General features: G+C 42.5%; 63 non-coding genes across 63 annotated transcripts; all 63 read right to left on the bottom strand.

The window, feature by feature from the left end:
* Positions 1-302: 302 nt before the first annotated feature.
* Positions 303-421, bottom strand: LOC145857419 (5S ribosomal RNA). Its single transcript, XR_014378316.1, has one exon. It is a non-coding gene; the product is annotated as a 5S ribosomal RNA (ribosomal RNA).
* A 139-nt stretch (positions 422-560) lies between these two features.
* LOC145857418 (5S ribosomal RNA) lies at positions 561-679 on the bottom strand. The gene has a single exon (XR_014378315.1). It is a non-coding gene; the product is annotated as a 5S ribosomal RNA (ribosomal RNA).
* A 139-nt stretch (positions 680-818) lies between these two features.
* On the bottom strand, positions 819-937 carry LOC145851604 (5S ribosomal RNA). Its single transcript, XR_014373456.1, has one exon. It is a non-coding gene; the product is annotated as a 5S ribosomal RNA (ribosomal RNA).
* A 139-nt stretch (positions 938-1,076) lies between these two features.
* On the bottom strand, positions 1,077-1,195 carry LOC145857417 (5S ribosomal RNA). Its single transcript, XR_014378314.1, has one exon. It is a non-coding gene; the product is annotated as a 5S ribosomal RNA (ribosomal RNA).
* Positions 1,196-1,334: 139 nt separating this feature from the next.
* LOC145852122 (5S ribosomal RNA) lies at positions 1,335-1,453 on the bottom strand. Its single transcript, XR_014373976.1, has one exon. It is a non-coding gene; the product is annotated as a 5S ribosomal RNA (ribosomal RNA).
* Positions 1,454-1,847: 394 nt separating this feature from the next.
* LOC145857416 (5S ribosomal RNA) lies at positions 1,848-1,966 on the bottom strand. The gene has a single exon (XR_014378313.1). It is a non-coding gene; the product is annotated as a 5S ribosomal RNA (ribosomal RNA).
* Positions 1,967-2,105: 139 nt separating this feature from the next.
* Positions 2,106-2,224, bottom strand: LOC145857415 (5S ribosomal RNA). The gene has a single exon (XR_014378312.1). It is a non-coding gene; the product is annotated as a 5S ribosomal RNA (ribosomal RNA).
* A 409-nt stretch (positions 2,225-2,633) lies between these two features.
* Positions 2,634-2,752, bottom strand: LOC145883907 (5S ribosomal RNA). Its single transcript, XR_014395483.1, has one exon. It is a non-coding gene; the product is annotated as a 5S ribosomal RNA (ribosomal RNA).
* A 139-nt stretch (positions 2,753-2,891) lies between these two features.
* On the bottom strand, positions 2,892-3,010 carry LOC145881985 (5S ribosomal RNA). The gene has a single exon (XR_014393552.1). It is a non-coding gene; the product is annotated as a 5S ribosomal RNA (ribosomal RNA).
* Positions 3,011-3,149: 139 nt separating this feature from the next.
* Positions 3,150-3,268, bottom strand: LOC145857414 (5S ribosomal RNA). The gene has a single exon (XR_014378311.1). It is a non-coding gene; the product is annotated as a 5S ribosomal RNA (ribosomal RNA).
* Positions 3,269-3,677: 409 nt separating this feature from the next.
* On the bottom strand, positions 3,678-3,796 carry LOC145857413 (5S ribosomal RNA). Its single transcript, XR_014378310.1, has one exon. It is a non-coding gene; the product is annotated as a 5S ribosomal RNA (ribosomal RNA).
* Positions 3,797-3,935: 139 nt separating this feature from the next.
* Positions 3,936-4,054, bottom strand: LOC145857412 (5S ribosomal RNA). Its single transcript, XR_014378309.1, has one exon. It is a non-coding gene; the product is annotated as a 5S ribosomal RNA (ribosomal RNA).
* A 139-nt stretch (positions 4,055-4,193) lies between these two features.
* Positions 4,194-4,312, bottom strand: LOC145851603 (5S ribosomal RNA). The gene has a single exon (XR_014373455.1). It is a non-coding gene; the product is annotated as a 5S ribosomal RNA (ribosomal RNA).
* A 139-nt stretch (positions 4,313-4,451) lies between these two features.
* LOC145857410 (5S ribosomal RNA) lies at positions 4,452-4,570 on the bottom strand. The gene has a single exon (XR_014378307.1). It is a non-coding gene; the product is annotated as a 5S ribosomal RNA (ribosomal RNA).
* A 139-nt stretch (positions 4,571-4,709) lies between these two features.
* Positions 4,710-4,828, bottom strand: LOC145852121 (5S ribosomal RNA). The gene has a single exon (XR_014373975.1). It is a non-coding gene; the product is annotated as a 5S ribosomal RNA (ribosomal RNA).
* Positions 4,829-5,237: 409 nt separating this feature from the next.
* Positions 5,238-5,356, bottom strand: LOC145887625 (5S ribosomal RNA). Its single transcript, XR_014399216.1, has one exon. It is a non-coding gene; the product is annotated as a 5S ribosomal RNA (ribosomal RNA).
* Positions 5,357-5,495: 139 nt separating this feature from the next.
* On the bottom strand, positions 5,496-5,614 carry LOC145857409 (5S ribosomal RNA). The gene has a single exon (XR_014378306.1). It is a non-coding gene; the product is annotated as a 5S ribosomal RNA (ribosomal RNA).
* A 409-nt stretch (positions 5,615-6,023) lies between these two features.
* LOC145857408 (5S ribosomal RNA) lies at positions 6,024-6,142 on the bottom strand. Its single transcript, XR_014378305.1, has one exon. It is a non-coding gene; the product is annotated as a 5S ribosomal RNA (ribosomal RNA).
* Positions 6,143-6,281: 139 nt separating this feature from the next.
* LOC145884667 (5S ribosomal RNA) lies at positions 6,282-6,400 on the bottom strand. Its single transcript, XR_014396246.1, has one exon. It is a non-coding gene; the product is annotated as a 5S ribosomal RNA (ribosomal RNA).
* A 139-nt stretch (positions 6,401-6,539) lies between these two features.
* On the bottom strand, positions 6,540-6,658 carry LOC145851602 (5S ribosomal RNA). The gene has a single exon (XR_014373454.1). It is a non-coding gene; the product is annotated as a 5S ribosomal RNA (ribosomal RNA).
* A 139-nt stretch (positions 6,659-6,797) lies between these two features.
* On the bottom strand, positions 6,798-6,916 carry LOC145857407 (5S ribosomal RNA). The gene has a single exon (XR_014378304.1). It is a non-coding gene; the product is annotated as a 5S ribosomal RNA (ribosomal RNA).
* A 139-nt stretch (positions 6,917-7,055) lies between these two features.
* On the bottom strand, positions 7,056-7,174 carry LOC145885829 (5S ribosomal RNA). The gene has a single exon (XR_014397413.1). It is a non-coding gene; the product is annotated as a 5S ribosomal RNA (ribosomal RNA).
* A 409-nt stretch (positions 7,175-7,583) lies between these two features.
* Positions 7,584-7,702, bottom strand: LOC145857406 (5S ribosomal RNA). Its single transcript, XR_014378303.1, has one exon. It is a non-coding gene; the product is annotated as a 5S ribosomal RNA (ribosomal RNA).
* Positions 7,703-7,841: 139 nt separating this feature from the next.
* LOC145882425 (5S ribosomal RNA) lies at positions 7,842-7,960 on the bottom strand. The gene has a single exon (XR_014393993.1). It is a non-coding gene; the product is annotated as a 5S ribosomal RNA (ribosomal RNA).
* Positions 7,961-8,099: 139 nt separating this feature from the next.
* Positions 8,100-8,218, bottom strand: LOC145882414 (5S ribosomal RNA). The gene has a single exon (XR_014393982.1). It is a non-coding gene; the product is annotated as a 5S ribosomal RNA (ribosomal RNA).
* Positions 8,219-8,357: 139 nt separating this feature from the next.
* LOC145854758 (5S ribosomal RNA) lies at positions 8,358-8,476 on the bottom strand. Its single transcript, XR_014375642.1, has one exon. It is a non-coding gene; the product is annotated as a 5S ribosomal RNA (ribosomal RNA).
* Positions 8,477-8,615: 139 nt separating this feature from the next.
* Positions 8,616-8,734, bottom strand: LOC145882403 (5S ribosomal RNA). The gene has a single exon (XR_014393971.1). It is a non-coding gene; the product is annotated as a 5S ribosomal RNA (ribosomal RNA).
* Positions 8,735-8,873: 139 nt separating this feature from the next.
* On the bottom strand, positions 8,874-8,992 carry LOC145854747 (5S ribosomal RNA). The gene has a single exon (XR_014375631.1). It is a non-coding gene; the product is annotated as a 5S ribosomal RNA (ribosomal RNA).
* Positions 8,993-9,131: 139 nt separating this feature from the next.
* Positions 9,132-9,250, bottom strand: LOC145882391 (5S ribosomal RNA). Its single transcript, XR_014393959.1, has one exon. It is a non-coding gene; the product is annotated as a 5S ribosomal RNA (ribosomal RNA).
* A 139-nt stretch (positions 9,251-9,389) lies between these two features.
* Positions 9,390-9,508, bottom strand: LOC145854736 (5S ribosomal RNA). The gene has a single exon (XR_014375620.1). It is a non-coding gene; the product is annotated as a 5S ribosomal RNA (ribosomal RNA).
* A 139-nt stretch (positions 9,509-9,647) lies between these two features.
* On the bottom strand, positions 9,648-9,766 carry LOC145857405 (5S ribosomal RNA). Its single transcript, XR_014378302.1, has one exon. It is a non-coding gene; the product is annotated as a 5S ribosomal RNA (ribosomal RNA).
* Positions 9,767-10,175: 409 nt separating this feature from the next.
* Positions 10,176-10,294, bottom strand: LOC145857404 (5S ribosomal RNA). The gene has a single exon (XR_014378301.1). It is a non-coding gene; the product is annotated as a 5S ribosomal RNA (ribosomal RNA).
* A 139-nt stretch (positions 10,295-10,433) lies between these two features.
* LOC145882380 (5S ribosomal RNA) lies at positions 10,434-10,552 on the bottom strand. Its single transcript, XR_014393948.1, has one exon. It is a non-coding gene; the product is annotated as a 5S ribosomal RNA (ribosomal RNA).
* Positions 10,553-10,691: 139 nt separating this feature from the next.
* On the bottom strand, positions 10,692-10,810 carry LOC145857403 (5S ribosomal RNA). Its single transcript, XR_014378300.1, has one exon. It is a non-coding gene; the product is annotated as a 5S ribosomal RNA (ribosomal RNA).
* Positions 10,811-11,219: 409 nt separating this feature from the next.
* On the bottom strand, positions 11,220-11,338 carry LOC145857402 (5S ribosomal RNA). Its single transcript, XR_014378299.1, has one exon. It is a non-coding gene; the product is annotated as a 5S ribosomal RNA (ribosomal RNA).
* Positions 11,339-11,477: 139 nt separating this feature from the next.
* On the bottom strand, positions 11,478-11,596 carry LOC145857401 (5S ribosomal RNA). The gene has a single exon (XR_014378298.1). It is a non-coding gene; the product is annotated as a 5S ribosomal RNA (ribosomal RNA).
* Positions 11,597-11,735: 139 nt separating this feature from the next.
* LOC145851601 (5S ribosomal RNA) lies at positions 11,736-11,854 on the bottom strand. Its single transcript, XR_014373453.1, has one exon. It is a non-coding gene; the product is annotated as a 5S ribosomal RNA (ribosomal RNA).
* A 139-nt stretch (positions 11,855-11,993) lies between these two features.
* Positions 11,994-12,112, bottom strand: LOC145882664 (5S ribosomal RNA). Its single transcript, XR_014394232.1, has one exon. It is a non-coding gene; the product is annotated as a 5S ribosomal RNA (ribosomal RNA).
* Positions 12,113-12,251: 139 nt separating this feature from the next.
* LOC145851109 (5S ribosomal RNA) lies at positions 12,252-12,370 on the bottom strand. The gene has a single exon (XR_014372959.1). It is a non-coding gene; the product is annotated as a 5S ribosomal RNA (ribosomal RNA).
* Positions 12,371-12,779: 409 nt separating this feature from the next.
* Positions 12,780-12,898, bottom strand: LOC145857399 (5S ribosomal RNA). Its single transcript, XR_014378296.1, has one exon. It is a non-coding gene; the product is annotated as a 5S ribosomal RNA (ribosomal RNA).
* Positions 12,899-13,037: 139 nt separating this feature from the next.
* Positions 13,038-13,156, bottom strand: LOC145882369 (5S ribosomal RNA). Its single transcript, XR_014393936.1, has one exon. It is a non-coding gene; the product is annotated as a 5S ribosomal RNA (ribosomal RNA).
* Positions 13,157-13,295: 139 nt separating this feature from the next.
* LOC145882358 (5S ribosomal RNA) lies at positions 13,296-13,414 on the bottom strand. Its single transcript, XR_014393925.1, has one exon. It is a non-coding gene; the product is annotated as a 5S ribosomal RNA (ribosomal RNA).
* Positions 13,415-13,553: 139 nt separating this feature from the next.
* Positions 13,554-13,672, bottom strand: LOC145851600 (5S ribosomal RNA). Its single transcript, XR_014373452.1, has one exon. It is a non-coding gene; the product is annotated as a 5S ribosomal RNA (ribosomal RNA).
* Positions 13,673-13,811: 139 nt separating this feature from the next.
* On the bottom strand, positions 13,812-13,930 carry LOC145857398 (5S ribosomal RNA). Its single transcript, XR_014378295.1, has one exon. It is a non-coding gene; the product is annotated as a 5S ribosomal RNA (ribosomal RNA).
* A 139-nt stretch (positions 13,931-14,069) lies between these two features.
* Positions 14,070-14,188, bottom strand: LOC145851108 (5S ribosomal RNA). The gene has a single exon (XR_014372958.1). It is a non-coding gene; the product is annotated as a 5S ribosomal RNA (ribosomal RNA).
* A 409-nt stretch (positions 14,189-14,597) lies between these two features.
* On the bottom strand, positions 14,598-14,716 carry LOC145885828 (5S ribosomal RNA). The gene has a single exon (XR_014397412.1). It is a non-coding gene; the product is annotated as a 5S ribosomal RNA (ribosomal RNA).
* A 409-nt stretch (positions 14,717-15,125) lies between these two features.
* LOC145857397 (5S ribosomal RNA) lies at positions 15,126-15,244 on the bottom strand. The gene has a single exon (XR_014378294.1). It is a non-coding gene; the product is annotated as a 5S ribosomal RNA (ribosomal RNA).
* A 139-nt stretch (positions 15,245-15,383) lies between these two features.
* Positions 15,384-15,502, bottom strand: LOC145882347 (5S ribosomal RNA). Its single transcript, XR_014393914.1, has one exon. It is a non-coding gene; the product is annotated as a 5S ribosomal RNA (ribosomal RNA).
* Positions 15,503-15,641: 139 nt separating this feature from the next.
* LOC145882336 (5S ribosomal RNA) lies at positions 15,642-15,760 on the bottom strand. Its single transcript, XR_014393903.1, has one exon. It is a non-coding gene; the product is annotated as a 5S ribosomal RNA (ribosomal RNA).
* Positions 15,761-15,899: 139 nt separating this feature from the next.
* On the bottom strand, positions 15,900-16,018 carry LOC145851599 (5S ribosomal RNA). Its single transcript, XR_014373451.1, has one exon. It is a non-coding gene; the product is annotated as a 5S ribosomal RNA (ribosomal RNA).
* A 139-nt stretch (positions 16,019-16,157) lies between these two features.
* On the bottom strand, positions 16,158-16,276 carry LOC145882912 (5S ribosomal RNA). The gene has a single exon (XR_014394484.1). It is a non-coding gene; the product is annotated as a 5S ribosomal RNA (ribosomal RNA).
* A 139-nt stretch (positions 16,277-16,415) lies between these two features.
* LOC145851107 (5S ribosomal RNA) lies at positions 16,416-16,534 on the bottom strand. Its single transcript, XR_014372957.1, has one exon. It is a non-coding gene; the product is annotated as a 5S ribosomal RNA (ribosomal RNA).
* Positions 16,535-16,943: 409 nt separating this feature from the next.
* Positions 16,944-17,062, bottom strand: LOC145857396 (5S ribosomal RNA). The gene has a single exon (XR_014378293.1). It is a non-coding gene; the product is annotated as a 5S ribosomal RNA (ribosomal RNA).
* Positions 17,063-17,201: 139 nt separating this feature from the next.
* Positions 17,202-17,320, bottom strand: LOC123738210 (5S ribosomal RNA). Its single transcript, XR_014393892.1, has one exon. It is a non-coding gene; the product is annotated as a 5S ribosomal RNA (ribosomal RNA).
* A 139-nt stretch (positions 17,321-17,459) lies between these two features.
* Positions 17,460-17,579, bottom strand: LOC123738028 (5S ribosomal RNA). Its single transcript, XR_006767322.2, has one exon. It is a non-coding gene; the product is annotated as a 5S ribosomal RNA (ribosomal RNA).
* Positions 17,580-17,718: 139 nt separating this feature from the next.
* On the bottom strand, positions 17,719-17,837 carry LOC145882315 (5S ribosomal RNA). The gene has a single exon (XR_014393881.1). It is a non-coding gene; the product is annotated as a 5S ribosomal RNA (ribosomal RNA).
* A 139-nt stretch (positions 17,838-17,976) lies between these two features.
* LOC145884119 (5S ribosomal RNA) lies at positions 17,977-18,095 on the bottom strand. Its single transcript, XR_014395698.1, has one exon. It is a non-coding gene; the product is annotated as a 5S ribosomal RNA (ribosomal RNA).
* Positions 18,096-18,504: 409 nt separating this feature from the next.
* On the bottom strand, positions 18,505-18,623 carry LOC145851597 (5S ribosomal RNA). Its single transcript, XR_014373449.1, has one exon. It is a non-coding gene; the product is annotated as a 5S ribosomal RNA (ribosomal RNA).
* A 139-nt stretch (positions 18,624-18,762) lies between these two features.
* LOC145857395 (5S ribosomal RNA) lies at positions 18,763-18,881 on the bottom strand. The gene has a single exon (XR_014378292.1). It is a non-coding gene; the product is annotated as a 5S ribosomal RNA (ribosomal RNA).
* A 139-nt stretch (positions 18,882-19,020) lies between these two features.
* LOC145851105 (5S ribosomal RNA) lies at positions 19,021-19,139 on the bottom strand. The gene has a single exon (XR_014372955.1). It is a non-coding gene; the product is annotated as a 5S ribosomal RNA (ribosomal RNA).
* Positions 19,140-19,548: 409 nt separating this feature from the next.
* On the bottom strand, positions 19,549-19,667 carry LOC145857394 (5S ribosomal RNA). Its single transcript, XR_014378291.1, has one exon. It is a non-coding gene; the product is annotated as a 5S ribosomal RNA (ribosomal RNA).
* A 139-nt stretch (positions 19,668-19,806) lies between these two features.
* On the bottom strand, positions 19,807-19,925 carry LOC145882304 (5S ribosomal RNA). Its single transcript, XR_014393870.1, has one exon. It is a non-coding gene; the product is annotated as a 5S ribosomal RNA (ribosomal RNA).
* Positions 19,926-20,064: 139 nt separating this feature from the next.
* LOC145882293 (5S ribosomal RNA) lies at positions 20,065-20,183 on the bottom strand. The gene has a single exon (XR_014393859.1). It is a non-coding gene; the product is annotated as a 5S ribosomal RNA (ribosomal RNA).
* Positions 20,184-25,000: the final 4,817 nt, after the last annotated feature.

Below are 25,000 nucleotides of genomic sequence, written 5' to 3'. Positions count from 1 at the left end.
GTAGAAGAAATTACAAACACTGTTCCCATCACTTTTTAGCACAGGTAGTTGGATAAAATACAAACTTTATTTCCTTTCATCATTTCAACAGGGCAAAGGAGCACAAAGCACACACAAGCTGCATTCAGCAACAATATTCTTGTTTGTCTTATAAATACAAGGCAGATGCTAATTGAAAACACAAGGAAATTTGATCCTATTAAAAAGGCAGGAAGCTGCATTTAGTCAATTCATCATTAAATGCTTACTACAAGGCAGTGTTGCTGATGAAATAGTGCAGGGGCACACCCTCGTGGACAAAATGCTTACAGCACCTGGTATTCCCAGGCGGTCTCCCATCCAAGTACTAACCAGGCCCGACCCTGCTTAGCTTCCGAGATCAGACGAGATCGGGCGTACCCAGGCTGGTATGGCCGTAAGCGAGAAACAATCTCTTGCTACAACATATATAGTCAAAGTGAATCTGATAAAACAGACATTTAGTCAATTCATCATTAAATGCTTAATACAAGGCAGTGTTGCTGATGAAATAGTGCAAGAGCACACCCTCGTGGACAAAATGCTTACAGCACCTGGTATTCCCAGGCGGTCTCCCATCCAAGTACTAACCAGGCCCGACCCTGCTTAGCTTCCGAGATCAGACGAGATCGGGCGTACCCAGGCTGGTATGGCCGTAAGCGAGAAACAATCTCTTGCTACAACATATATAGTCAAAGTGAGTCTGATAAAACAGACATTTAGTCAATTCATCATTAAATGCTTACTACAAGGCAGTGTTGCTGATGAAATAGTGCAAGAGCACACCCTCGTGGACAAAATGCTTACAGCACCTGGTATTCCCAGGCGGTCTCCCATCCAAGTACTAACCAGGCCCGACCCTGCTTAGCTTCCGAGATCAGACGAGATCTGGCGTACCCAGGCTGGTATGGCCGGAAGCGAGAAACAATTACTTGCTACAACATATATAGTCAAAGTGAGTCTGATAAAACAGACATTTAGTCAATTCATCATTAAATGCTTAATACAAGGCAGTGTTGCTGATGAAATAGTGCAAGAGCACACCCTCGTGGACAAAATGCTTACAGCACCTGGTATTCCCAGGCGGTCTCCCATCCAAGTACTAACCAGGCCCGACCCTGCTTAGCTTCCGAGATCAGACGAGATCGGGCGTACCCAGGCTGGTATGGCCGTAAGCGAGAAACAATCTCTTGCTACAACATATATAGTCAAAGTGAGTCTGATAAAACAGACATTTAGTCAATTCATCATTAAATGCTTAATACAAGGCAGTGTTGCTGATGAAATAGTGCAAGAGCACACCCTCGTGGACAAAATGCTTACAGCACGTGGTATTCCCAGGCGGTCTCCCATCCAAGTACTAACCAGGCCCGACCCTGCATAGCTTCCGAGATCAGACGAGATCGGGCGTACCCAGGCTGGTATGGCCGTAAGCGAGAAACAATCTCTTGCTACAACATATATAGTCAAAGTGAGTGTGATAAACAGACATTGCATTTTCACCAATTAGATAAGCAGCTTGAACTAGTAGAAGAAATTACAAACACTGTTCCCATCACTTTTTAGCACAGGTAGTTGGAGAAAATACAAACTTTATTTCCTTTCATCATTTGAACAGGGCAAAGGAGCACAAAGCACACACAAGCTGCATTCAGCAACAATATTCTTGTTTGTCTTATAAATACAAGGCAGATGCTAATTGAAAACACAAGGAAATTTGATCCTATTAAAAAGGCAGGAAGCTGCATTTAGTCAATTCATCATTAAATGCTTACTACAAGGCAGTGTTGCTGATGAAATAGTGCAGGGGCACACCCTCGTGGACAAAATGCTTACAGCACCTGGTATTCCCAGGCGGTCTCCCATCCAAGTACTAACCAGGCCCGACCCTGCTTAGCTTCCGAGATCAGACGAGATCGGGCGTACCCAGGCTGGTATGGCCGTAAGCGAGAAACAATCTCTTGCTACAACATATATAGTCGAAGTGAGTCTGATAAAACAGACATTTAGTCAATTCATCATTAAATGCTTAATACAAGGCAGTGTTGCTGATGAAATAGTGCAAGAGCACACCCTCGTGGACAAAATGCTTACAGCACCTGGTATTCCCAGGCGGTCTCCCATCCAAGTACTAACCAGGCCCGACCCTGCTTAGCTTCCGAGATCAGACGAGATCGGGCGTACCCAGGCTGGTATGGCCGTAAGCGAGAAACAATCTCTTGCTACAACATATATAGTCAAATTGAGTGTGATAAACAGACATTGTATTTTCACCAATTAGATAAGCAGCTTGAACTTTGTGTCACTGAAAAAGTAGAAGAAATTATAAACACTGTTCCCATCACTTTTTAGCACAGGTTGTTGGATAAAATACAAACTTTATTTCCTTTCATCATTTGAACAGGGCAAAGGAGCACAAAGCACACACAAGCTGCATTCAGCAACAATATTCTTGTTTGTCTTATAAATACAAGGCAGATGCTAATTGAAAACACAAGGAAATTTGATCCTATTAAAAAGGCAGGAAGCTGCATTTAGTCAATTCATCATTAAATGCTTACTACAAGGCAGTGTTGCTGATGAAATAGTGCAAGAGCACACCCTCGTGGACAAAATGCTTACAGCACCTGGTATTCCCAGGCGGTCTCCCATCCAAGTACTAACCAGGCCCGACCCTGCTTAGCTTCCGAGATCAGACGAGATCGGGCGTACCCAGGCTGATATGGCCGTAAGCGAGAAACAATCTCTTGCTACAACATATATAGTCAAAGTGAGTCTGATAAAACAGACATTTAGTCAATTCATCATTAAATGCTTAATACAAGGCAGTGTTGCTGATGAAATAGTGCAAGAGCACGCCCTCGTGGACAAAATGCTTACAGCACCTGGTATTCCCAGGCGGTCTCCCATCCAAGTACTAACCAGGCCCGACCCTGCTTAGCTTCCGAGATCAGACGAGATCGGGCGTACCCAGGCTGGTATGGCCATAAGCGAGAAACAATCTCTTGCTACAACATATATAGTCAAAGTGAGTCTGATAAAACAGACATTTAGTCAATTCATCATTAAATGCTTAATACAAGGCAGTGTTGCTGATGAAATAGTGCAAGAGCACACCCTCGTGGACAAAATGCTTACAGCACCTGGTATTCCCAGGCGGTCTCCCATCCAAGTACTAACCAGGCCCGACCCTGCTTAGCTTCCGAGATCAGACGAGATCGGGCGTACCCAGGCTGGTATGGCCGTAAGCGAGAAACAATCTCTTGCTACAACATATATAGTCAAAGTGAGTGTGATAAACAGACATTGCATTTTCACCAATTAGATAAGCAGCTTGAACTTTGTGTCACTGAAAAAGTAGAAGAAATTACAAACACTGTTCCCATCACTTTTTAGCACAGGTAGTTGGATAAAATACAAACTTTATTTCCTTTCATCATTTCAACAGGGCAAAGGAGCACAAAGCACACACAAGCTGCATTCAGCAACAATATTCTTGTTTGTCTTATAAATACAAGGCAGATGCTAATTGAAAACACAAGGAAATTTGATCCTATTAAAAAGGCAGGAAGCTGCATTTAGTCAATTCATCATTAAATGCTTACTACAAGGCAGTGTTGCTGATGAAATAGTGCAGGGGCACACCCTCGTGGACAAAATGCTTACAGCACCTGGTATTCCCAGGCGGTCTCCCATCCAAGTACTAACCAGGCCCGACCCTGCTTAGCTTCCGAGATCAGACGAGATCGGGCGTACCCAGGCTGGTATGGCCGTAAGCGAGAAACAATCTCTTGCTACAACATATATAGTCAAAGTGAATCTGATAAAACAGACATTTAGTCAATTCATCATTAAATGCTTAATACAAGGCAGTGTTGCTGATGAAATAGTGCAAGAGCACACCCTCGTGGACAAAATGCTTACAGCACCTGGTATTCCCAGGCGGTCTCCCATCCAAGTACTAACCAGGCCCGACCCTGCTTAGCTTCCGAGATCAGACGAGATCGGGCGTACCCAGGCTGGTATGGCCGTAAGCGAGAAACAATCTCTTGCTACAACATATATAGTCAAAGTGAGTCTGATAAAACAGACATTTAGTCAATTCATCATTAAATGCTTACTACAAGGCAGTGTTGCTGATGAAATAGTGCAAGAGCACACCCTCGTGGACAAAATGCTTACAGCACCTGGTATTCCCAGGCGGTCTCCCATCCAAGTACTAACCAGGCCCGACCCTGCTTAGCTTCCGAGATCAGACGAGATCTGGCGTACCCAGGCTGGTATGGCCGGAAGCGAGAAACAATTACTTGCTACAACATATATAGTCAAAGTGAGTCTGATAAAACAGACATTTAGTCAATTCATCATTAAATGCTTAATACAAGGCAGTGTTGCTGATGAAATAGTGCAAGAGCACACCCTCGTGGACAAAATGCTTACAGCACCTGGTATTCCCAGGCGGTCTCCCATCCAAGTACTAACCAGGCCCGACCCTGCTTAGCTTCCGAGATCAGACGAGATCGGGCGTACCCAGGCTGGTATGGCCGTAAGCGAGAAACAATCTCTTGCTACAACATATATAGTCAAAGTGAGTCTGATAAAACAGACATTTAGTCAATTCATCATTAAATGCTTAATACAAGGCAGTGTTGCTGATGAAATAGTGCAAGAGCACACCCTCGTGGACAAAATGCTTACAGCACGTGGTATTCCCAGGCGGTCTCCCATCCAAGTACTAACCAGGCCCGACCCTGCATAGCTTCCGAGATCAGACGAGATCGGGCGTACCCAGGCTGGTATGGCCGTAAGCGAGAAACAATCTCTTGCTACAACATATATAGTCAAAGTGAGTGTGATAAACAGACATTGCATTTTCACCAATTAGATAAGCAGCTTGAACTTTGTGTCACTGAAAAAGTAGAAGAAATTACAAACACTGTTCCCATCACTTTTTAGCACAGGTAGTTGGATAAAATACAAACTTTATTTCCTTTCATCATTTGAACAGGGCAAAGGAGCACAAAGCACACACAAGCTGCATTCAGCAACAATATTCTTGTTTGTCTTATAAATACAAGGCAGATGCTAATTGAAAACACAAGGAAATTTGATCCTATTAAAAAGGCAGGAAGCTGCATTTAGTCAATTCATCATTAAATGCTTACTACAAGGCAGTGTTGCTGATGAAATAGTGCAAGAGCACACCCTCGTGGACAAAATGCTTACAGCACCTGGTATTCCCAGGCGGTCTCCCATCCAAGTACTAACCAGGCCCGACCCTGCTTAGCTTCCGAGATAAGACGAGATCGGGCGTACCCAGGCTGGTATGGCCGTAAGCGAGAAACAATCTCTTGCTACAACATATATAGTCAAAGTGAGTCTGATAAAACAGACATTTAGTCAATTCATCATTAAATGCTAAATACAAGGCAGTGTTGCTGATGAAATAGTGCAAGAGCACACCCTCGTGGACAAACTGCTTACAGCACCTGGTATTCCCAGGCGGTCTCCCATCCAAGTACTAACCAGGCCCGACCCTGCTTAGCTTCCGAGATCAGACGAGATCGGGCGTACCCAGGCTGGTATGGCCGTAAGCGAGAAACAATCTCTTGCTACAACATATATAGTCAAAGTGAGTGTGATAAACAGACATTGCATTTTCACCAATTAGATAAGCAGCTTGAACTTTGTGTCACTGAAAAAGTAGAAGAAATTACAAACACTGTTCCCATCACTTTTTAGCACAGGTAGTTGGATAAAATACAAACTTTATTTCCTTTCATCATTTCAACAGGGCAAAGGAGCACAAAGCACACACAAGCTGCATTCAGCAACAATATTCTTGTTTGTCTTATAAATACAAGGCAGATGCTAATTGAAAACACAAGGAAATTTGATCCTATTAAAAAGGCAGGAAGCTGCATTTAGTCAATTCATCATTAAATGCTTACTACAAGGCAGTGTTGCTGATGAAATAGTGCAGGGGCACACCCTCGTGGACAAAATGCTTACAGCACCTGGTATTCCCAGGCGGTCTCCCATCCAAGTACTAACCAGGCCCGACCCTGCTTAGCTTCCGAGATCAGACGAGATCGGGCGTACCCAGGCTGGTATGGCCGTAAGCGAGAAACAATCTCTTGCTACAACATATATAGTCAAAGTGAATCTGATAAAACAGACATTTAGTCAATTCATCATTAAATGCTTAATACAAGGCAGTGTTGCTGATGAAATAGTGCAAGAGCACACCCTCGTGGACAAAATGCTTACAGCACCTGGTATTCCCAGGCGGTCTCCCATCCAAGTACTAACCAGGCCCGACCCTGCTTAGCTTCCGAGATCAGACGAGATCGGGCGTACCCATGCTGGTATGGCCGTAAGCGAGAAACAATCTCTTGCTACAACATATATAGTCAAAGTGAGTCTGATAAAACAGACATTTAGTCAATTCATCATTAAATGCTTACTACAAGGCAGTGTTGCTGATGAAATAGTGCAAGAGCACACCCTCGTGGACAAAATGCTTACAGCACCTGGTATTCCCAGGCGGTCTCCCATCCAAGTACTAACCAGGCCCGACCCTGCTTAGCTTCCGAGATCAGACGAGATCTGGCGTACCCAGGCTGGTATGGCCGGAAGCGAGAAACAATTACTTGCTACAACATATATAGTCAAAGTGAGTCTGATAAAACAGACATTTAGTCAATTCATCATTAAATGCTTAATACAAGGCAGTGTTGCTGATGAAATAGTGCAAGAGCACACCCTCGTGGACAAAATGCTTACAGCACCTGGTATTCCCAGGCGGTCTCCCATCCAAGTACTAACCAGGCCCGACCCTGCTTAGCTTCCGAGATCAGACGAGATCGGGCGTACCCAGGCTGGTATGGCCGTAAGCGAGAAACAATCTCTTGCTACAACATATATAGTCAAAGTGAGTCTGATAAAACAGACATTTAGTCAATTCATCATTAAATGCTTAATACAAGGCAGTGTTGCTGATGAAATAGTGCAAGAGCACACCCTCGTGGACAAAATGCTTACAGCACCTGGTATTCCCAGGCGGTCTCCCATCCAAGTACTAACCAGGCCCGACCCTGCATAGCTTCCGAGATCAGACGAGATCGGGCGTACCCAGGCTGGTATGGCCGTAAGCGAGAAACAATCTCTTGCTACAACATATATAGTCAAAGTGAGTGTGATAAACAGACATTGCATTTTCACCAATTAGATAAGCAGCTTGAACTTTGTGTCACTGAAAAAGTAGAAGAAATTACAAACACTGTTCCCATCACTTTTTAGCACAGGTAGTTGGATAAAATACAAACTTTATTTCCTTTCATCATTTGAACAGGGCAAAGGAGCACAAAGCACACACAAGCTGCATTCAGCAACAATATTCTTGTTTGTCTTATAAATACAAGGCAGATGCTAATTGAAAACACAAGGAAATTTGATCCTATTAAAAAGGCAGGAAGCTGCATTTAGTCAATTCATCATTAAATGCTTACTACAAGGCAGTGTTGCTGATGAAATAGTGCAGGGGCACACCCTCGTGGACAAAATGCTTACAGCACCTGGTATTCCCAGGCGGTCTCCCATCCAAGTACTAACCAGGCCCGACCCTGCTTAGCTTCCGAGATCAGACGAGATCGGGCGTACCCAGGCTGGTATGGCCGTAAGCGAGAAACAATCTCTTGCTACAACATATATAGTCAAAGTGAGTCTGATAAAACAGACATTTAGTCAATTCATCATTAAATGCTTAATACAAGGCAGTGTTGCTGATGAAATAGTGCAAGAGCACACCCTCGTGGACAAAATGCTTACAGCACCTGGTATTCCCAGGAGGTCTCCCATCCAAGTACTAACCAGGCCCGACCCTGCTTAGCTTCCGAGATCAGACGAGATCGGGCGTACCCAGGCTGGTATGGCCGTAAGCGAGAAACAATCTCTTGCTACAACATATATAGTCAAAGTGAGTCTGATAAAACAGACATTTAGTCAATTCATCATTAAATGCTTAATACAAGGCAGTGTTGCTGATGAAATAGTGCAAGAGCACACCCTCGTGGACAAAATGCTTACAGCACCTGGTATTCCCAGGAGGTCTCCCATCCAAGTACTAACCAGGCCCGACCCTGCTTAGCTTCCGAGATCAGACGAGATCGGGCGTACCCAGGCTGGTATGGCCGTAAGCGAGAAACAATCTCTTGCTACAACATATATAGTCAAAGTGAGTCTGATAAAACAGACATTTAGTCAATTCATCATTAAATGCTTAATACAAGGCAGTGTTGCTGATGAAATAGTGCAAGAGCACACCCTCGTGGACAAAATGCTTACAGCACCTGGTATTCCCAGGCGGTCTCCCATCCAAGTACTAACCAGGCCCGACCCTGCTTAGCTTCCGAGATCAGACGGGATCGGGCGTACCCAGGCTGGTATGGCCGTAAGCGAGAAACAATCTCTTGCTACAACATATATAGTCAAAGTGAGTCTGATAAAACAGACATTTAGTCAATTCATCATTAAATGCTTAATACAAGGCAGTGTTGCTGATGAAATAGTGCAAGAGCACACCCTCGTGGACAAAATGCTTACAGCACCTGGTATTCCCAGGAGGTCTCCCATCCAAGTACTAACCAGGCCCGACCCTGCTTAGCTTCCGAGATCAGACGAGATCGGGCGTACCCAGGCTGGTATGGCCGTAAGCGAGAAACAATCTCTTGCTACAACATATATAGTCAAAGTGAGTCTGATAAAACAGACATTTAGTCAATTCATCATTAAATGCTTAATACAAGGCAGTGTTGCTGATGAAATAGTGCAAGAGCACACCCTCGTGGACAAAATGCTTACAGCACCTGGTATTCCCAGGCGGTCTCCCATCCAAGTACTAACCAGGCCCGACCCTGCTTAGCTTCCGAGATCAGACGGGATCGGGCGTACCCAGGCTGGTATGGCCGTAAGCGAGAAACAATCTCTTGCTACAACATATATAGTCAAAGTGAGTCTGATAAAACAGACATTTAGTCAATTCATCATTAAATGCTTAATACAAGGCAGTGTTGCTGATGAAATAGTGCAAGAGCACACCCTCGTGGACAAAATGCTTACAGCACCTGGTATTCCCAGGAGGTCTCCCATCCAAGTACTAACCAGGCCCGACCCTGCTTAGCTTCCGAGATCAGACGAGATCGGGCGTACCCAGGCTGGTATGGCCGTAAGCGAGAAACAATCTCTTGCTACAACATATATAGTCAAAGTGAGTCTGATAAAACAGACATTTAGTCAATTCATCATTAAATGCTTAATACAAGGCAGTGTTGCTGATGAAATAGTGCAAGAGCACACCCTCGTGGACAAAATGCTTACAGCACCTGGTATTCCCAGGCGGTCTCCCATCCAAGTACTAACCAGGCCCGACCCTGCTTAGCTTCCGAGATCAGACGGGATCGGGCGTACCCAGGCTGGTATGGCCGTAAGCGAGAAACAATCTCTTGCTACAACATATATAGTCAAAGTGAGTCTGATAAAACAGACATTTAGTCAATTCATCATTAAATGCTTAATACAAGGCAGTGTTGCTGATGAAATAGTGCAAGAGCACACCCTCGTGGACAAACTGCTTACAGCACCTGGTATTCCCAGGCGGTCTCCCATCCAAGTACTAACCAGGCCCGACCCTGCTTAGCTTCCGAGATCAGACGAGATCGGGCGTACCCAGGCTGGTATGGCCGTAAGCGAGAAACAATCTCTTGCTACAACATATATAGTCAAAGTGAGTGTGATAAACAGACATTGCATTTTCACCAATTAGATAAGCAGCTTGAACTTTGTGTCACTGAAAAAGTAGAAGAAATTACAAACACTGTTCCCATCACTTTTTAGCACAGGTAGTTGGATAAAATACAAACTTTATTTCCTTTCATCATTTCAACAGGGCAAAGGAGCACAAAGCACACACAAGCTGCATTCAGCAACAATATTCTTGTTTGTCTTATAAATACAAGGCAGATGCTAATTGAAAACACAAGGAAATATGATCCTATTAAAAAGGCAGGAAGCTGCATTTAGTCAATTCATCATTAAATGCTTACTACAAGGCAGTGTTGCTGATGAAATAGTGCAGGGGCACACCCTCGTGGACAAAATGCTTACAGCACCTGGTATTCCCAGGCGGTCTCCCATCCAAGTACTAACCAGGCCCGACCCTGCTTAGCTTCCGAGATCAGACGAGATCGGGCGTACCCAGGCTGGTATGGCCGTAAGCGAGAAACAATCTCTTGCTACAACATATATAGTCAAAGTGAGTCTGATAAAACAGACATTTAGTCAATTCATCATTAAATGCTTAATACAAGGCAGTGTTGCTGATGAAATAGTGCAAGAGCACACCCTCGTGGACAAAATGCTTACAGCACCTGGTATTCCCAGGAGGTCTCCCATCCAAGTACTAACCAGGCCCGACCCTGCTTAGCTTCCGAGATCAGACGAGATCGGGCGTACCCAGGCTGGTATGGCCGTAAGCGAGAAACAATCTCTTGCTACAACATATATAGTCAAAGTGAGTCGGATAAAACAGACATTTAGTCAATTCATCATTAAATGCTTAATACAAGGCAGTGTTGCTGATGAAATAGTGCAAGAGCACACCCTCGTGGACAAACTGCTTACAGCACCTGGTATTCCCAGGCGGTCTCCCATCCAAGTACTAACCAGGCCCGACCCTGCTTAGCTTCCGAGATCAGACGAGATCGGGCGTACCCAGGCTGGTATGGCCGTAAGCGAGAAACAATCTCTTGCTACAACATATATAGTCAAAGTGAGTGTGATAAACAGACATTGCATTTTCACCAATTAGATAAGCAGCTTGAACTTTGTGTCACTGAAAAAGTAGAAGAAATTACAAACACTGTTCCCATCACTTTTTAGCACAGGTAGTTGGATAAAATACAAACTTTATTTCCTTTCATCATTTCAACAGGGCAAAGGAGCACAAAGCACACACAAGCTGCATTCAGCAACAATATTCTTGTTTGTCTTATAAATACAAGGCAGATGCTAATTGAAAACACAAGGAAATTTGATCCTATTAAAAAGGCAGGAAGCTGCATTTAGTCAATTCATCATTAAATGCTTACTACAAGGCAGTGTTGCTGATGAAATAGTGCAGGGGCACACCCTCGTGGACAAAATGCTTACAGCACCTGGTATTCCCAGGCGGTCTCCCATCCAAGTACTAACCAGGCCCGACCCTGCTTAGCTTCCGAGATCAGACGAGATCGGGCGTACCCAGGCTGGTATGGCCGTAAGCGAGAAACAATCTCTTGCTACAACATATATAGTCAAAGTGAATCTGATAAAACAGACATTTAGTCAATTCATCATTAAATGCTTAATACAAGGCAGTGTTGCTGATGAAATAGTGCAAGAGCACACCCTCGTGGACAAAATGCTTACAGCACCTGGTATTCCCAGGCGGTCTCCCATCCAAGTACTAACCAGGCCCGACCCTGCTTAGCTTCCGAGATCAGACGAGATCGGGCGTACCCAGGCTGGTATGGCCGTAAGCGAGAAACAATCTCTTGCTACAACATATATAGTCAAAGTGAGTCTGATAAAACAGACATTTAGTCAATTCATCATTAAATGCTTACTACAAGGCAGTGTTGCTGATGAAATAGTGCAAGAGCACACCCTCGTGGACAAAATGCTTACAGCACCTGGTATTCCCAGGCGGTCTCCCATCCAAGTACTAACCAGGCCCGACCCTGCTTAGCTTCCGAGATCAGACGAGATCTGGCGTACCCAGGCTGGTATGGCCGGAAGCGAGAAACAATTACTTGCTACAACATATATAGTCAAAGTGAGTCTGATAAAACAGACATTTAGTCAATTCATCATTAAATGCTTAATACAAGGCAGTGTTGCTGATGAAATAGTGCAAGAGCACACCCTCGTGGACAAAATGCTTACAGCACCTGGTATTCCCAGGCGGTATCCCATCCAAGTACTAACCAGGCCCGACCCTGCTTAGCTTCCGAGATCAGACGAGATCGGGCGTACCCAGGCTGGTATGGCCGTAAGCGAGAAACAATCTCTTGCTACAACATATATAGTCAAAGTGAGTCTGATAAAACAGACATTTAGTCAATTCATCATTAAATGCTTAATACAAGGCAGTGTTGCTGATGAAATAGTGCAAGAGCACACCCTCGTGGACAAAATGCGTACAGCACCTGGTATTCCCAGGCGGTCTCCCATCCAAGTACTAACCAGGCCCGACCCTGCATAGCTTCCGAGATCAGACGAGATCGGGCGTACCCAGGCTGGTATGGCCGTAAGCGAGAAACAATCTCTTGCTACAACATATATAGTCAAAGTGAGTGTGATAAACAGACATTGCATTTTCACCAATTAGATAAGCAGCTTGAACTTTGTGTCACTGAAAAAGTAGAAGAAATTACAAACACTGTTCCCATCACTTTTTAGCACAGGTAGTTGGATAAAATACAAACTTTATTTCCTTTCATCATTTGAACAGGGCAAAGGAGCACAAAGCACACACAAGCTGCATTCAGCAACAATATTCTTGTTTGTCTTATAAATACAAGGCAGATGCTAATTGAAAACACAAGGAAATTTGATCCTATTAAAAAGGCAGGAAGCTGCATTTAGTCAATTCATCATTAAATGCTTACTACAAGGCAGTGTTGCTGATGAAATAGTGCAGGGGCACACCCTCGTGGACAAAATGCTTACAGCACCTGGTATTCCCAGGCGGTCTCCCATCCAAGTACTAACCAGGCCCGACCCTGCTTAGCTTCCGAGATCAGACGAGATCGGGCGTACCCAGGCTGGTATGGCCGTAAGCGAGAAACAATCTCTTGCTACAACATATATAGTCAAAGTGAGTCTGATAAAACAGACATTTAGTCAATTCATCATTAAATGCTTAATACAAGGCAGTGTTGCTGATGAAATAGTGCAAGAGCACACCCTCGTGGACAAAATGCTTACAGCACCTGGTATTCCCAGGAGGTCTCCCATCCAAGTACTAACCAGGCCCGACCCTGCTTAGCTTCCGAGATCAGACGAGATCGGGCGTACCCAGGCTGGTATGGCCGTAAGCGAGAAACAATCTCTTGCTACAACATATATAGTCAAAGTGAGTCTGATAAAACAGACATTTAGTCAATTCATCATTAAATGCTTAATACAAGGCAGTGTTGCTGATGAAATAGTGCAAGAGCACACCCTCGTGGACAAAATGCTTACAGCACCTGGTATTCCCAGGAGGTCTCCCATCCAAGTACTAACCAGGCCCGACCCTGCTTAGCTTCCGAGATCAGACGAGATCGGGCGTACCCAGGCTGGTATGGCCGTAAGCGAGAAACAATCTCTTGCTACAACATATATAGTCAAAGTGAGTCTGATAAAACAGACATTTAGTCAATTCATCATTAAATGCTTACTACAAGGCAGTGTTGCTGATGAAATAGTGCAAGAGCACACCCTCGTGGACAAAATGCTTACAGCACCTGGTATTCCCAGGCGGTCTCCCATCCAAGTACTAACCAGGCCCGACCCTGCTTAGCTTCCGAGATCAGACGAGATCTGGCGTACCCAGGCTGGTATGGCCGGAAGCGAGAAACAATTACTTGCTACAACATATATAGTCAAAGTGAGTCTGATAAAACAGACATTTAGTCAATTCATCATTAAATGCTTAATACAAGGCAGTGTTGCTGATGAAATAGTGCAAGAGCACACCCTCGTGGACAAAATGCTTACAGCACCTGGTATTCCCAGGCGGTCTCCCATCCAAGTACTAACCAGGCCCGACCCTGCTTAGCTTCCGAGATCAGACGAGATCGGGCGTACCCAGGCTGGTATGGCCGTAAGCGAGAAACAATCTCTTGCTACAACATATATAGTCAAAGTGAGTCTGATAAAACAGACATTTAGTCAATTCATCATTAAATGCTTAATACAAGGCAGTGTTGCTGATGAAATAGTGCAAGAGCACACCCTCGTGGACAAAATGCGTACAGCACCTGGTATTCCCAGGCGGTCTCCCATCCAAGTACTAACCAGGCCCGACCCTGCATAGCTTCCGAGATCAGACGAGATCGGGCGTACCCAGGCTGGTATGGCCGTAAGCGAGAAACAATCTCTTGCTACAACATATATAGTCAAAGTGAGTGTGATAAACAGACATTGCATTTTCACCAATTAGATAAGCAGCTTGAACTTTGTGTCACTGAAAAAGTAGAAGAAATTACAAACACTGTTCCCATCACTTTTTAGCACAGGTAGTTGGATAAAATACAAACTTTATTTCCTTTCATCATTTGAACAGGGCAAAGGAGCACAAAGCACACACAAGCTGCATTCAGCAACAATATTCTTGTTTGTCTTATAAATACAAGGCAGATGCTAATTGAAAACACAAGGAAATTTGATCCTATTAAAAAGGCAGGAAGCTGCATTTAGTCAATTCATCATTAAATGCTTACTACAAGGCAGTGTTGCTGATGAAATAGTGCAGGGGCACACCCTCGTGGACAAAATGCTTACAGCACCTGGTATTCCCAGGCGGTCTCCCATCCAAGTACTAACCAGGCCCGACCCTGCATAGCTTCCGAGATCAGACGAGATCGGGCGTACCCAGGCTGGTATGGCCGTAAGCGAGAAACAATCTCTTGCTACAACATATATAGTCAAAGTGAGTGTGATAAACAGACATTGCATTTTCACCAATTAGATAAGCAGCTTGAACTTTGTGTCACTGAAAAAGTAGAAGAAATTACAAACACTGTTCCCATCACTTTTTAGCACAGGTAGTTGGATAAAATACAAACTTTATTTCCTTTCATCATTTGAACAGGGCAAAGGAGCACAAAGCACACACAAGCTGCATTCAGCAACAATATTCTTGTTTGTCTTATAAATACAAGGCAGATGCTAATTGAAAACACAAGGAAATTTGATCCTATTAAAAAGGCAGGAAGCTGCATTTAGTCAATTCATCATTAAATGCTTACTACAAGGCAGTGTTGCTGATGAAATAGTGCAGGGGCACACCCTCGTGGACAAAATGCTTACAGCACCTGGTATTCCCAGGCGGTCTCCCATCCAAGTACTAACCAGGCCCGACCCTGCTTAGCTTCCGAGATCAGACGAGATCGGGCGTACCCAGGCTGGTATGGCCGTAAGCGAGAAACAATCTCTTGCTACAACATATATAGTCAAAGTGAGTCTGATAAAACAGACATTTAGTCAATTCATCATTAAATGCTTAATACAAGGCAGTGTTGCTGATGAAATAGTGCAAGAGCACACCCTCGTGGACAAAATGCTTACAGCACCTGGTATTCCCAGGAGGTCTCCCATCCAAGTACTAACCAGGCCCGACCCTGCTTAGCTTCCGAGATCAGACGAGATCGGGCGTACCCAGGCTGGTATGGCCGTAAGCGAGAAACAATCTCTTGCTACAACATATATAGTCAAAGTGAGTCTGATAAAACAGACATTTAGTCAATTCATCATTAAATGCTTAATACAAGGCAGTGTTGCTGATGAAATAGTGCAAGAGCACACCCTCGTGGACAAAATGCTTACAGCACCTGGTATTCCCAGGAGGTCTCCCATCCAAGTACTAACCAGGCCCGACCCTGCTTAGCTTCCGAGATCAGACGAGATCGGGCGTACCCAGGCTGGTATGGCCGTAAGCGAGAAACAATCTCTTGCTACAACATATATAGTCAAAGTGAGTCTGATAAAACAGACATTTAGTCAATTCATCATTAAATGCTTACTACAAGGCAGTGTTGCTGATGAAATAGTGCAAGAGCACACCCTCGTGGACAAAATGCTTACAGCACCTGGTATTCCCAGGCGGTCTCCCATCCAAGTACTAACCAGGCCCGACCCTGCTTAGCTTCCGAGATCAGACGAGATCTGGCGTACCCAGGCTGGTATGGCCGGAAGCGAGAAACAATTACTTGCTACAACATATATAGTCAAAGTGAGTCTGATAAAACAGACATTTAGTCAATTCATCATTAAATGCTTAATACAAGGCAGTGTTGCTGATGAAATAGTGCAAGAGCACACCCTCGTGGACAAAATGCTTACAGCACCTGGTATTCCCAGGCGGTCTCCCATCCAAGTACTAACCAGGCCCGACCCTGCTTAGCTTCCGAGATCAGACGAGATCAGGCGTACCCAGGCTGGTATGGCCGTAAGCGAGAAACAATCTCTTGCTACAACATATATAGTCAAAGTGAGTCTGATAAAACAGACATTTAGTCAATTCATCATTAAATGCTTAATACAAGGCAGTGTTGCTGATGAAATAGTGCAAGAGCACACCCTCGTGGACAAAATGCGTACAGCACCTGGTATTCCCAGGCGGTCTCCCATCCAAGTACTAACCAGGCCCGACCCTGCATAGCTTCCGAGATCAGACGAGATCGGGCGTACCCAGGCTGGTATGGCCGTAAGCGAGAAACAATCTCTTGCTACAACATATATAGTCAAAGTGAGTGTGATAAACAGACATTGCATTTTCACCAATTAGATAAGCAGCTTGAACTTTGTGTCACTGAAAAAGTAGAAGAAATTACAAACACTGTTCCCATCACTTTTTAGCACAGGTAGTTGGATAAAATACAAACTTTATTTCCTTTCATCATTTGAACAGGGCAAAGGAGCACAAAGCACACACAAGCTGCATTCAGCAACAATATTCTTGTTTGTCTTATAAATACAAGGCAGATGCTAATTGAAAACACAAGGAAATTTGATCCTATTAAAAAGGCAGGAAGCTGCATTTAGTCAATTCATCATTAAATGCTTACTACAAGGCAGTGTTGCTGATGAAATAGTGCAGGGGCACACCCTCGTGGACAAAATGCTTACAGCACCTGGTATTCCCAGGCGGTCTCCCATCCAAGTACTAACCAGGCCCGACCCTGCTTAGCTTCCGAGATCAGACGAGATCGGGCGTACCCAGGCTGGTATGGCCGTAAGCGAGAAACAATCTCTTGCTACAACATATATAGTCAAAGTGAGTCTGATAAAACAGACATTTAGTCAATTCATCATTAAATGCTTAATACAAGGCAGTGTTGCTGATGAAATAGTGCAAGAGCACACCCTCGTGGACAAAATGCTTACAGCACCTGGTATTCCCAGGAGGTCTCCCATCCAAGTACTAACCAGGCCCGACCCTGCTTAGCTTCCGAGATCAGACGAGATCGGGCGTACCCAGGCTGGTATGGCCGTAAGCGAGAAACAATCTCTTGCTACAACATATATAGTCAAAGTGAGTCTGATAAAACAGACATTTAGTCAATTCATCATTAAATGCTTAATACAAGGCAGTGTTGCTGATGAAATAGTGCAAGAGCACACCCTCGTGGACAAAATGCTTACAGCACCTGGTATTCCCAGGAGGTCTCCCATCCAAGTACTAACCAGGCCCGACCCTGCTTAGCTTCCAGAGATCAGACGAGATCGGGCGTACCCAGGCTGGTATGGCCGTAAGCGAGAAACAATCTCTTGCTACAACATATATAGTCAAAGTGAGTCTGATAAAACAGACATTTAGTCAATTCATCATTAAATGCTTAATACAAGGCAGTGTTGCTGATGAAATAGTGCAAGAGCACACCCTCGTGGACAAAATGCTTACAGCACCTGGTATTCCCAGGAGGTCTCCCATCCAAGTACTAACCAGGCCCGACCCTGCTTAGCTTCCGAGATCAGACGAGATCGGGCGTACCCAGGCTGGTATGGCCGTAAGCGAGAAACAATCTCTTGCTACAACATATATAGTCAAAGTGAGTCGGATAAAACAGACATTTAGTCAATTCATCATTAAATGCTTAATACAAGGCAGTGTTGCTGATGAAATAGTGCAAGAGCACACCCTCGTGGACAAACTGCTTACAGCACCTGGTATTCCCAGGCGGTCTACCATCCAAGTACTAACCAGGCCCGACCCTGCTTAGCTTCCGAGATCAGACGAGATCGGGCGTACCCAGGCTGGTATGGCCGTAAGCGAGAAACAATCTCTTGCTACAACATATATAGTCAAAGTGAGTGTGATAAACAGACATTGCATTTTCACCAATTAGATAAGCAGCTTGAACTTTGTGTCACTGAAAAAGTAGAAGAAATTACAAACACTGTTCCCATCACTTTTTAGCACAGGTAGTTGGATAAAATACAAACTTTATTTCCTTTCATCATTTCAACAGGGCAAAGGAGCACAAAGCACACACAAGCTGCATTCAGCAACAATATTCTTGTTTGTCTTATAAATACAAGGCAGATGCTAATTGAAAACACAAGGAAATTTGATCCTATTAAAAAGGCAGGAAGCTGCATTTAGTCAATTCATCATTAAATGCTTACTACAAGGCAGTGTTGCTGATGAAATAGTGCAGGGGCACACCCTCGTGGACAAAATGCTTACAGCACCTGGTATTCCCAGGCGGTCTCCCATCCAAGTACTAACCAGGCCCGACCCTGCTTAGCTTCCGAGATCAGACGAGATCTGGCGTACCCAGGCTGGTATGGCCGGAAGCGAGAAACAATTACTTGCTACAACATATATAGTCAAAGTGAGTCTGATAAAACAGACATTTAGTCAATTCATCATTAAATGCTTAATACAAGGCAGTGTTGCTGATGAAATAGTGCAAGAGCACACTCTCGTGGACAAAATGCTTACAGCACCTGGTATTCCCAGGCGGTCTCCCATCCAAGTACTAACCAGGCCCGACCCTGCTTAGCTTCCGAGATCAGACGAGATCGGGCGTACCCAGGCTGGTATGGCCGTAAGCGAGAAACAATCTCTTGCTACAACATATATAGTCAAAGTGAGTCTGATAAAACAGACATTTAGTCAATTCATCATTAAATGCTTAATACAAGGCAGTGTTGCTGATGAAATAGTGCAAGAGCACACCCTCGTGGACAAAATGCGTACAGCACCTGGTATTCCCAGGCGGTCTCCCATCCAAGTACTAACCAGGCCCGACCCTGCATAGCTTCCGAGATCAGACGAGATCGGGCGTACCCAGGCTGGTATGGCCGTAAGCGAGAAACAATCTCTTGCTACAACATATATAGTCAAAGTGAGTGTGATAAACAGACATTGCATTTTCACCAATTAGATAAGCAGCTTGAACTTTGTGTCACTGAAAAAGTAGAAGAAATTACAAACACTGTTCCCATCACTTTTTAGCACAGGTAGTTGGATAAAATACAAACTTTATTTCCTTTCATCATTTGAACAGGGCAAAGGAGCACAAAGCACACACAAGCTGCATTCAGCAACAATATTCTTGTTTGTCTTATAAATACAAGGCAGATGCTAATTGAAAACACAAGGAAATTTGATCCTATTAAAAAGGCAGGAAGCTGCATTTAGTCAATTCATCATTAAATGCTTACTACAAGGCAGTGTTGCTGATGAAATAGTGCAGGGGCACACCCTCGTGGACAAAATGCTTACAGCACCTGGTATTCCCAGGCGGTCTCCCATCCAAGTACTAACCAGGCCCGACCCTGCTTAGCTTCCGAGATCAGACGAGATCGGGCGTACCCAGGCTGGTATGGCCGTAAGCGAGAAACAATCTCTTGCTACAACATATATAGTCAAAGTGAGTCTGATAAAACAGACATTTAGTCAATTCATCATTAAATGCTTAATACAAGGCAGTGTTGCTGATGAAATAGTGCAAGAGCACACCCTCGTGGACAAAATGCTTACAGCACCTGGTATTCCCAGGAGGTCTCCCATCCAAGTACTAACCAGGCCCGACCCTGCTTAGCTTCCGAGATCAGACGAGATCGGGCGTACCCAGGCTGGTATGGCCGTAAGCGAGAAACAATCTCTTGCTACAACATATATAGTCAAAGTGAGTCTGATAAAACAGACATTTAGTCAATTCATCATTAAATGCTTAATACAAGGCAGTGTTGCTGATGAAATAGTGCAAGAGCACACCCTCGTGGACAAAATGCTTACAGCACCTGGTATTCCCAGGAGGTCTCCCATCCAAGTACTAACCAGGCCCGACCCTGCTTAGCTTCCGAGATCAGACGAGATCGGGCGTACCCAGGCTGGTATGGCCGTAAGCGAGAAACAATCTCTTGCTACAACATATATAGTCAAAGTGAGTCTGATAAAACAGACATTTAGTCAATTCATCATTAAATGCTTAATACAAGGCAGTGTTGCTGATGAAATAGTGCAAGAGCACACCCTCGTGGACAAAATGCTTACAGCACCTGGTATTCCCAGGCGGTCTCCCATCCAAGTACTAACCAGGCCCGACCCTGCTTAGCTTCCGAGATCAGACGGGATCGGGCGTACCTTTTTTTTTTTTTCTTTTATTATGAAAAAACACATAATATTTACAATATTCAAACAATAATAATAAAAAAGGATGAACAATTCATCCTTTTACAAAATCAAAAAATAAAATAAAATAAAACCAATTAATAATTAAAAACAAGTTTTCCATTTTGATCAATTTCGATAAAAGTGCTCCCCCACACAAACAGTTTTTCAAAATTACATCCTCCATATTTATATATTAGTTCAATATCTTTCTCTAAAATACTTTTAAATAAAACCTCCACACTCACAATTTTCCCTTCATAATGTCCTAAATTCCTTCTTTGTCTTACAGCGTATCTAGCATGGCTAAGAACAAAATTCATCAAATTAATATTAAAAACTTTGCTTTTTCCATTTATACCAAATAGAAACAACCTCCTCCACTCAACCCCATTTACAATATCTTCTCCCCAATGTTGTTCTAAAAGCCCCTTTATAAACTCATGAAACCCTTGTAATCTACAACATTCAATAAAAAAGTGCATAAAATGTTCCACCTCCGTACCACAAATATCACATTCTCTTTTAATGTCTCTATTTATTTGATGTAAAACCACGTTCGTAAAAATCCTATTATGTTTCAATTTAAAATCATTATCTTCACATTCTATAGAATTATATTTTACATTGACATTCTTCCATATTGATTTTACATCTATATTTACAAATACCCTAGACCACACTTTTTCTGAAGCAGGAGCTTTTATCTCTCTTAAAATACATTTTTCATAAATCTTTTTAACTTTCAAACCTGATAAAACATGTTTCTCCCCATTACTTTCATAATATAAAACCGGTAAACCCTTAGCTCTCTCAACCACCTCTGTATTTATTAAAAGCACCCATTCTTCAGGAATACACCCTAAAATTCTCTTATACATATTATCTACTGTAGTTTTGCTTATTTCATCTTCCACTTCACAAACATTATCATAAATCGCTTGTACAGGAAGAAAACCTGGAATGACCTCGTATAAAATATCCCCAATCTGTCTCATCCCAGCCCTCATAAAATATTTACAAAACAACATCTTATTATTATATTGTATCTTGGGATTTAAGAAAATTGGCTGATTTAAAATATTGTCTAAAATGGTACACTCATAATAAATATTTGGTAAAAACTCCCCCCAAGCCTCAAACACTTCTCTATAAAACAATGGTATATTAGCTAACATTTCTTTTCTCATACACATTAATAAACCATTTTCCCCCATCCTCCCAACCTCCTGCAAATACTCTTTAAAAAATCTTTTCCATCCATAATCTAGTTCACCATATAAATATTTTCGTACCATTTTAACTCTAATTGCTTTTTTCCTCACATTTAAATCTACCAACTTCAAACCCCCCTCCTCATAACCTGCAATCAAAGTTTTAAAAGAAATTTTCGCTCCTTTCCCATCCCATAAAAAATCAACTAAAATCGTATTCATTTCAGATAAAACCCATTCTGGTACATCTAAAACGTTCATGACATGAATGAAAATTGACATCAGCAAGGAATTTACAACAATTACTTTCCCTTTTAATTTCAAAGCCCTCCCCCTCCACATATTTACCACCTTCCTAACTTTGTTTATAACCCCACTCCATGTCAGATCCCTAGCTTCTTGTTCCTTCACCCCTAAAAACACACCTAACACCTTAAAATAATCATTTACCACCTTAAAAGGAAAAGTCCCCTCATTATTCTTCCCAACATACATTATTACTGACTTCTCCATATTCACTTTTGCTCCTGAGGCTTTCTCATATACTTTAAAACACTCCATCACCCTTTTAACACTACCCTCATCTCTAACTGTTATTGTTGTATCGTCTGCATATTGATGAATTAAACTAAAACCTCCTTGCGGAGTCTCTACACAATTTATAAAATGATCTTTTTTAAGGTATGCCGCTAAGGGTTCTACCGATAAAACAAACAATAAAGCTGATAAAGGGCACCCCTGTCTCACTGATCTCTCAAGAATAAAAGAATCTGTTAAAACCCCATTACATTTAACCCTACTTTTAGCCTTTCTATATAATAATTTTATCCATCTTATAATTCCATTTCCAAACCCATACTTTTCCAGTACCCTAAACATAAAATCATGTTCCACCCTGTCAAAAGCTTTATTAAAATCTATACTTAAAACAATTCCCCCCATCTTATCGCTATTCATTTTATTTATCACATCTCTAAGTGTAGTTATGGTATCTGCTATATCTCTTCCAGGCACACTATAATTTTGTGTAGGTGCTATAATATCATTTAAAACCATCTTCATCCTATTTGCCAGTATCTTAGCTAAAATCTTATAATCTGAGTTTAACAAACTAATTGGCCTATAATTTTCTAATTTCAATTTACTCCCCTTATTTTTATATAAAATCGATATCAGCCCTGTCACCATGGAATCTGAAACAGTATTATTGTCTTCCATATATTGATATACTTCTAATAAAATAGGTGCTAAAATACTTTCATACATTTTATAAAACTCTGCAATTAGTCCATCTACTCCAGGACTTTTATTTATTTGTAAACCCTTAATTGCATCTTTCACTTCATCCATTGTTATCTTCCTATCACACATTTGCTTATCCTCAGCACCAATTTGCACATCCACACTACTTAAAATCTCTTTTACACACCCCTCATCCACCTCCCCTTTCTTAAATAAATCCTTATAAAAATTCTGTACTGTTTCTAATATCTCAACATAATCATTTACCACTTCACCCTTTACATTTTCAATCTCACTAATATATGATTTCATCTGTTTAGTTTTCTCTAAACCAAGAAAAAACGACGTACATTTCTCCCCTTCTAAAACATATTTTGCCCTACTTCTTATAATTGCACCCTTACACTTATCTATTTCACATTTGCTCAATTTTTCTTTTAAATCTAAAAACTTTTCAATAGTATAATCAGGATCACTATCACATTTCTTCATTTCTTCATTCAATTTTGTTCTTAAATAATTTTCTGCTCTTATCATCCTACTCCTCTTCTTCCTTGCATATCTAATACTAAAAACTTTTATTTTTTCCTTAACATTTTCCCACCACTTGCACTTATCATTCCCTTTTTGCTTATCCTCCATTTCATCTTCTATCAAAGATTTAAGTTGTTTCCCGTATTCCTCATCACCTAGATACCCTGCATTCATACACCATATTCCCCCCCCTTTCCTTTCCTTATCTAACCCCACCGAAAATGTTAACCCAGCATGATCACTAAAAGTTGTAAAAATATATTTAATATCCTTCATAAAATTCCTTAACCCTTCATTTACTAAAACCAAATCTATCCGTGTCTGTTTCAATTCCCCTAAAACCACCTGCCTTCTAGAAAATTCTCTCTTATTCGGATTCTCCTCCCTCCATATATCAATTAAATTGTTTTCAACCATCATCTTCCTTAAAACCCCCCTAGATACGTCACTTCTAAAAATAGCTCCCCTTGTCATATCTAGTCTATCCATTTTTACATTAAAATCCCCAACTAAAATACAGTTTCCCTTGCACCATTTCGCTAATTCTAAAAATAAATTCCTTCTCTCTATTTCATTATTCGGCGCATAAATATTTATAATCCTAAAAACCCTACTCATATATTCAAAATCTAAAATTAAAATCCTCCCATTATTATCATTATATATCTTCTTCACATTTTCTACTACATCCTTCCTTATTAAAATTGCAACCCCACATGAATTCCCCCTACCATTGTTTACATAAATAAAATCCCTCCATATTTTCTGAATTTCTAAAACACACATATTATCCCAGTGCGTCTCTTGAATACATAAAATATCAGAATTCTTTATGTGTACTATTCTATTAAATTTTCCTATTGTTCTCAACCCATTCGCATTTATCGACATTATTGTTACCATACTAATAAATAATAAAATTATAAAATATAATTTCATTATCCTCTACCTTTTATCCAGTTTCTTTCCTCTTCCACCCTTTCTCTCCCCCCCCTCCGCTGCTTTCCTCTTCCTGTATCCTCCTCTCATTCTTTCAAACTTTTCCCCATCATCCGAGTCCGATATCTCCTCCAAGTCCATTTCATCCAGCCAACTTTTCTTCTTTACACCCTCGTCCGTTGTGCTCCCCGTGTTCATCGCCGATTCTGGAATGTTCGTTGTGCTCCCCGTGTTCTCCGCCGTTTCTGGAATGTTCATCTCCGTCTCATGTGTAGTCGTCGTTGTGCTCCCCGTGTTCATCGCCGTTTCTGGAATGTTCGTTGTGCTCCCCGTGTTCATCTCCGTCTCATATATTGTCGTCGTTGTGCTCCCCGTGTTCATACCCGTCTCTGTTATTGTCATTAAACTTAAAACCCTCTCCATTTCTTCACCCCCCGAGGTACTTGTTTGTGCTGTGCTTTCCCCCAAAACCCATGAGTCCCCCGTGCTTCCCCCCAATCCACTTCCCCTCTCCTCCTGAAAACTCCACCTTCTTATTTCCGAATCCATACTGCTCCCAATTTCGTTAATCTTCTGGTCTTCCTTCTTCTCCCTTCTTCCTTCCTCCGTCTCTCCACCTTCCACC

Source organism: Salmo salar, chromosome 08 (assembly GCF_965601325.2).
Source record: "Salmo salar chromosome 08, fSalSal1, whole genome shotgun sequence".
NCBI lineage: Eukaryota > Metazoa > Chordata > Actinopteri > Salmoniformes > Salmonidae > Salmo > Salmo salar.
The sequence above is the reverse complement of the archived record's forward strand: the minus strand, read 5'-3'. Positions and strand labels throughout refer to the sequence as shown.